The sequence below is a fragment of the Sorghum bicolor genome, chromosome 6 (genome assembly GCF_000003195.3).
Source record: "Sorghum bicolor cultivar BTx623 chromosome 6, Sorghum_bicolor_NCBIv3, whole genome shotgun sequence".
Taxonomy (NCBI): Eukaryota; Viridiplantae; Streptophyta; class Magnoliopsida; order Poales; family Poaceae; genus Sorghum; species Sorghum bicolor.
The window spans coordinates 33,675,557-33,681,957 of record NC_012875.2 but is presented as its reverse complement, the minus strand read 5'-3'; positions in this window follow the sequence as shown (position 1 = coordinate 33,681,957).

The following is a 6,401-nucleotide window of genomic DNA, read 5'->3' as shown; positions in this document are numbered from 1 at the left end:
TATATGTGTCACAAGATTCGATGTGACGGGTGTTGACGGTCCTTAAGTACCAAATATAATTAGCAAATAAACAAAGAAAAGGATCCAAATGCAACCAACACCTAGACTTAGGGTTTTATCTGACAGAATTCCATGAGTTTTGGTGTTTGTCTATTTCTGTAGGGGGTTATCAGGAAATAGGAAGAAAGGTCCACACGTCGGGTTTACATAGAGATATTAACGTGCCGCACAATTTTTTATCATCTAGAAGACTCCAGAAGCCACGGGAACGAACGGGAGGCCGAACGGGCCCAGAGGCAAGGCGCCCGCCCTCCTTCCTTGGGCGCCCGCCCTGAGTTGGAGTCCAAACAGGACTCTCTTCGGGGATTACTCTCCACCGACCTAAAGGATCAAGGATAACCGTCCAATCAATGTCGGTTTGATCTGACGGCCCAGGTTCACTTGAGGGGACTATAAAACCAGACCCCCTGGCCCCTAGAGGAGGCACCCCTTGATCCCTATTCATTATTCATAGACAGAGCAAAAGCTAGGGTTTAGAGATGAGAGCTCTCCTCTCTTCTCTAAACTAGAGTAGATCTAGATAGTAGCGAGATGGAGAGCGAAGGAGCATTAGAGGAGAGGCCGGCCTGTCGGTTCTTCCTCCGGTTGTACTTCGTCATGATCAAGCTCTAATCAAGCTTGCTCATGGGATGACTCTGGTAATCTACTTCTAATTCATTATGCAATTACTAATCATGTATGTTCTGGTTCACAACTCTTTTGAGTTCTTCTAATCTATAGAACGCTATAGGTTAGAGTTGTAGTATAGGTGTAAGCGTGGTGCTTAGACCTAGATTACTTGTGGATATCCCCTGTCTAGTTGGATCGTGTGGTAGGCCGCGTAGGTGACAGTTACGTTGGTCCTCTGTAGTCCACCTCTCGTTAGCAGGACGGGTAGGGTTTATCGGCCTATGGATAAGCATCCTTTGTGGTGTAATCTTATCACGTGGTTCGTCCCAGACATAGACATATCCCTTTGAAGTAGAGAAACCATAGTTATCCTCTCTATTCTGCTACCATCGCCCATATACTAGATTGCTCTACTCTCTATTCCCATATTATCACTCACTGTTATCTTACCTTTAATATTGTTCTTATTCGATTCTACCATCTTTCCTATTTACACCTATTTACTTATCTTCGTTAAGTTAGAGCGTAGATCAGTTCTCCCGTTTCCCTGTGGATACGATAATACCTTTAACCGAGTAAAAGCTTCAACGGTATCCGTGCGCTTGCGGATTATCTATGTGCGTATAAATACCATAGTACACTCTAGTGCCATGCTGGGGATGACAACCTAGTATTCAAGTGTCAACAACGGGGAATTTTGAAAAGTTTTTGGTTTTTGGGGTGAACTAAACAAGGCCTGAGTCTGTTTCCAAAGAAAACTATGACTCTTACATGTGTCATATTCTAAGAAATACAAAAAAGGAAAACAACACCTATCTATTTTCATGTCTGTTTCAATCACGATGAAGTCTTGATCGACTTTTGCTCTATCGGCATCGGCAGTAGTCTTCAAATCTTACTTCGTCGATATCGGCAATGCGTCATCACAAGCTTCATCGGCAATGACCTCGCTGATCTTGTTAACAATGTCTCTGAATTTAAGTCAAAAGACAACCTCCCCATCGATAACCACCACTCATTGGCAACAATCTCCATCGGCTAATCCTCATTGACGCCTCTCTGTCAGTATAATACAATAACTTTCCTTCTGCCAATTAGTCTACTCTGATTATTTTGACATGTACCAAAAATAGTGTCAACATAATGATTAATCTTAATGTCTCAAATCTTGACAGTAAGCACATCAAGAACCAATGAGATACATCATCATCACTTATTTTCTCACCCAAGGCCTTCAAGTCATCTCCGAAATGCTCTCATCATCCTTCATCTTGAAGTTTGTCAACTTATCTTTGAGAATATACAATTTTGCACTCTCGACCACCAGTGTGCCCTCATATGTTTCCTCTAATCTCTTCCACACTTCACTTGCTCTATCATAATCCTTGATTTGCTCGAACACCTTTGAATCAATTGCATTGTATATAGTGTTGAGTGCCATAGTGTTGCATTGTTTGTTTGCTTTGTCTTGGTTGGTGAGATTGTTGGGATCAAGAATCACAAAATCACTCTCAGTCACATCCCACACTTGATCATTGATTGAACCCAAATACATCTTCATTTTTATCATCTAATAATCATAGCATGTACCATCAAAGAACGGTGGTTTGCCCCCCACAAGGTTGAACACAATTTGAGCCATCTTTTGACATCGAAGGTTGTTAAGACTTGATTAAATGGTGATCACGGCTCTGATACCACTTGAAAGGTCCTAATATGGCTAGAGGGGGGTGAATGTTGATATTTGGTAACGCAATCAGGAAATGATCCACAAGCGCATGGATATCGGTGCGCACTTCACTCGGGAGGTTATCCAGAGTATTGTATTTATATTTTACCACTAGGATAAAGCGTGCATCTGACTAACCAAATCTATTACTACTAACCTTTTGGCTACAACCACTATGATTTGATGTGAGCGATGTATAGAGAAGACTACGAATGCACCCACGTTCTAACCTTGGTAAGGATGATCTACTCCTCTATTGGGGAGGCTTACAGAATCTAGACACCATAGAGGATGTTCAGCCCGCACCTATAAACCCTACCGATCCTGCTAACGGGATTATGGGCTACAAAGGTAGCTACATAAATGTCACGTTCCTCGCTACTACCACGATCTGGCTAGATAGGGGATATCTATGAGTATCCTAGCCCAAACACCACGTTTACGCTAGCGATGATTACTCTAGACTCTACGCAAAGAGATCAAAGTAAACTCATAAACCAAAGAACAATAAAACAAAGAATTTACTAGAATTTAGAAGTCGAAATACTGAAGAATCCTAGGAGCAAGCCTCGGGTTAGGAGACTTGATCCCGCAGGTACAACCTCGGAGTAGACACCGACAGGCCGGGCTTCCTCCGATCTACACCTCCACTCTATCTCTCTCAATTTAGAAGAACTAATTCTAATCTCACATTGGATGCTAAGCCCTCGGAGATTGGAACCCTAGAGGGACCTTTGTCTCTCTGAATCCTCTCTGGAAAATATGCTATTGAATAATGGGATTGCCCTCCTCCAGGGGCCAGGGGCCTTGCTTATATAGCCCTCTCAAATGAACGTGGGCCGTCGGATCAATCTGACCTTAATTGAACGGTTTTCCTTGATCCTCAGAGGTGGTGGAGCATAATCTGCGAGACTCGTGCTGATTGGCCACCATAGGGGGGCGGGCGCCCTGCTGTTGGGCCCGCTCGGCCTCCGGCTCGTTCATGTGGCTTCTAGACTCTTCTAGACTGAGGAAAATTGGTGCACACGTTAATATCTCTATGTAAACCCGATGTGTGGGCCTTTCCTCCCTATTTCCTAATAACCCCCTGCAGAAATAGATAAACAACAAAACTCATGGAATTCTGTCAGTTCAAACCCTAATTCTAGGTGTTGGTTGCATATGGATCCTTTTCCTTGTTTCTTTGATGATTAAAATTAATACTTAAGGACCGTCAACAAACTCCCCCATACTTAGGCTTTTACTCGTCCTCGAGAAAAGGATGGTTCAGAAAAACAACTGGGGTTAAAACATTGTAAAGCATTCTTTTCATACCTACAAGGTGTTGTAAAATGTCCACTGTGTACTGTAGTCAGGGAATTATATGGTCGAAGTAGAGATCCTTTCTTCTTCTTAACCCTGTCACTTGGAGTTTTTGTATATTTTTCAAAAGAAAACTTAGCATACCTTTATCTTCATAGGCGCTCTCAGATCACTCATTTATCTTTTGTATATCTCGCTGAAGCTGTTTTAATTTGCAGAAATTCTCATGCTTACTAACCTTGCATTTATTGCCTAATCAAAACAGGATCCAAGGAGAGGAATGCCATACTCTTAGATCAAAGACTTTGAAAATTAAAAACTTGTCAACTCTTACTGGCATATTACTTATTAGAGGGACCATGGGCTATCATTTTCTTTTTATCATATTTTTATCATCTCATAATTTTTTTCCTTAGGTGGATACCGGGGTACCCCTAATTCTACTGCCGGACACTTGTCCATTTTTTTCTGCGAGGTTTCCGAGCACTTGCTCCTTTTTATTTCCTCGAAATTCATATTTTTGCATAGCCCATGCCTCTAATGCAATAATACTTCGGAAGAGTGAATCTTTCTGAATAAAAATGTCTTGATCTTAGGAGTATGATAAATCTCTCAACAAGGGTCTAACTCGTTTTGAACAAACTCAATACAAAGCAGATAGCTTAAATTATCATAATTAATATTTTTAGGTTTAGCAAACATATAAAACACTGAGGATGGTAGCTATATTTTTAAAACTTTTTGAAAGAAATCCTCCAAGCGACAAAGATATCAAGAATAAGGTAGTCATACTCTACCATCTCATATTCCACAATGACTTAAGTAACACAGGGTTTTTAAAATGATTTTTCTATAATTGCAGGTTTTCAGGAGATATCATCAACTGAGATTGATCATGATTAGAAATATTTTATCTTTTTAATTTATCATGTTTAGAGACAATATTCTGCATGAACCAATATGTATGTGTATGTGTATAAATAAAGCCTGTAGAGTATGTACCTGAATCGTGGAGAGGTGCGGTTGAAGTTCGTTCGACATGTCGAGGGATCTCCCCCATACTTGTTTTCTGTTTTCTTGCATAAAAAAAAGTGGAGACACACGAGGCATAATAATAATGAAGCAATCTTTACTTATTCTCTTGAGGCATTTGTTACAATAAACCGACTAATGAATAATAAATTGAATCTAAACCAAATCTAATCGAATCTAATAATGAATAACTAAGATACAAGCCTCAAGATCTAATCTGAATAGCTCAGCGGCGCTCTAGCTCCTTTATTCTATCGGTGGCCCTGGAAAGGTCACGTCTAAGGTTGAGCACAGCAGTGTTCAAGTTAGAGACCTGCCTATTAAGGAAGTTAACCGAGGATTGGAGCTCCATTAGCTTGTCTGTCCCACAGACTTCCATATCTAAGTCGGCTATAGTCTTACGGCGCTATAATTCTCCATTGGAAGGTAAAAATAGATCACGTCTATTTCCTCTAATTCTTTATTGGGTTCTAAAAATAATTTAAGACATTGACCATTTACCTTGAATAACGTACCTTTGTCATTTCGAAGTGTGATAGCTCCATTGGATGATGAATTGATTACCTTGTATGGTCCTTCCCATTTACTCTGGAGTTTTCCATGCCCGAAAAGCTTCACTCTGGAATTAAAAAGTAATACCTTATCTCCGGGTGAGAACTTCTCTTGTCATGCCATCTTTTGACTCTATCTTTGTAGATCTTCGAATTAGATATGCTTTCTCTTGCCATTCTTCTAATTCCGATAATTGCATCCTTCTATGATCTCCAACAACATCTAGATCCATATTCCATCTCCTTATGGCCCAGTGTGCTTTGAACTCTAATTCAATAGGTAGGTGGTAAGTCTTCCCGTACACCAATTGGTATGGAGACATCCTAATTGGGGTCTTGTATGCTGTCTGGTATGCCCAGAGTGCATCTGATAACTTGTCCTTCCATGTCGTTCCCATCTCATTTACTGTCTTCTGAAGAATGTTCTTCATTTGCTTGTTGAAAGTCTCTACTTGGCCACTTGTCTGAGGATGATAGGGGGTAGCGACGTAGTGACGGATTCCATGTCTTGATAGATGGTGCTCGAACCATTTGTTGATGAAATGTGATCCTCCATCACTTATCACTTATCACCATTTGTTGATGAAATGTGATCCTCCATCACTTATCACCACCACCAAGATGAACTCACACTTCTTTGATGGGGGAAATGGACCCTTGTAGTCTATTCCCCAGACATCAAAGAGCTCTATGTGAAGGTTGTTGGTGAGTGACATGGCATCTCTTGTATTTATGTTTCTGTGTCTTTGACATGGCCCACATCTTCTGATATATTGCTTTGTGTCTTCATACATTGTAGGCCAGTAGAATCCACACTACCAGATCTTTGAATGTGTACAGAATGCTTCATAATGACCTCCATATGGTGATGAATGGCATCTGTCGATGATCTTCTATCCTTCCTCAGTGGTCACACATCTCTTGAGTAAGCCATCAGAGCATACTTGGAAGAGGTATGGCTCATCCCATATGTGTGAACGACTTTCTTGATTAAGCTTCTTCTTGTTCGCTCCTGGTGGTACATACCCTGAAACCATAAAATTAACAATATCTGCATACCAGGGGTCAGACCTGTTGATTCCGTAGAGCATGTCGTCCTGGAGTGAATCATAGATGGG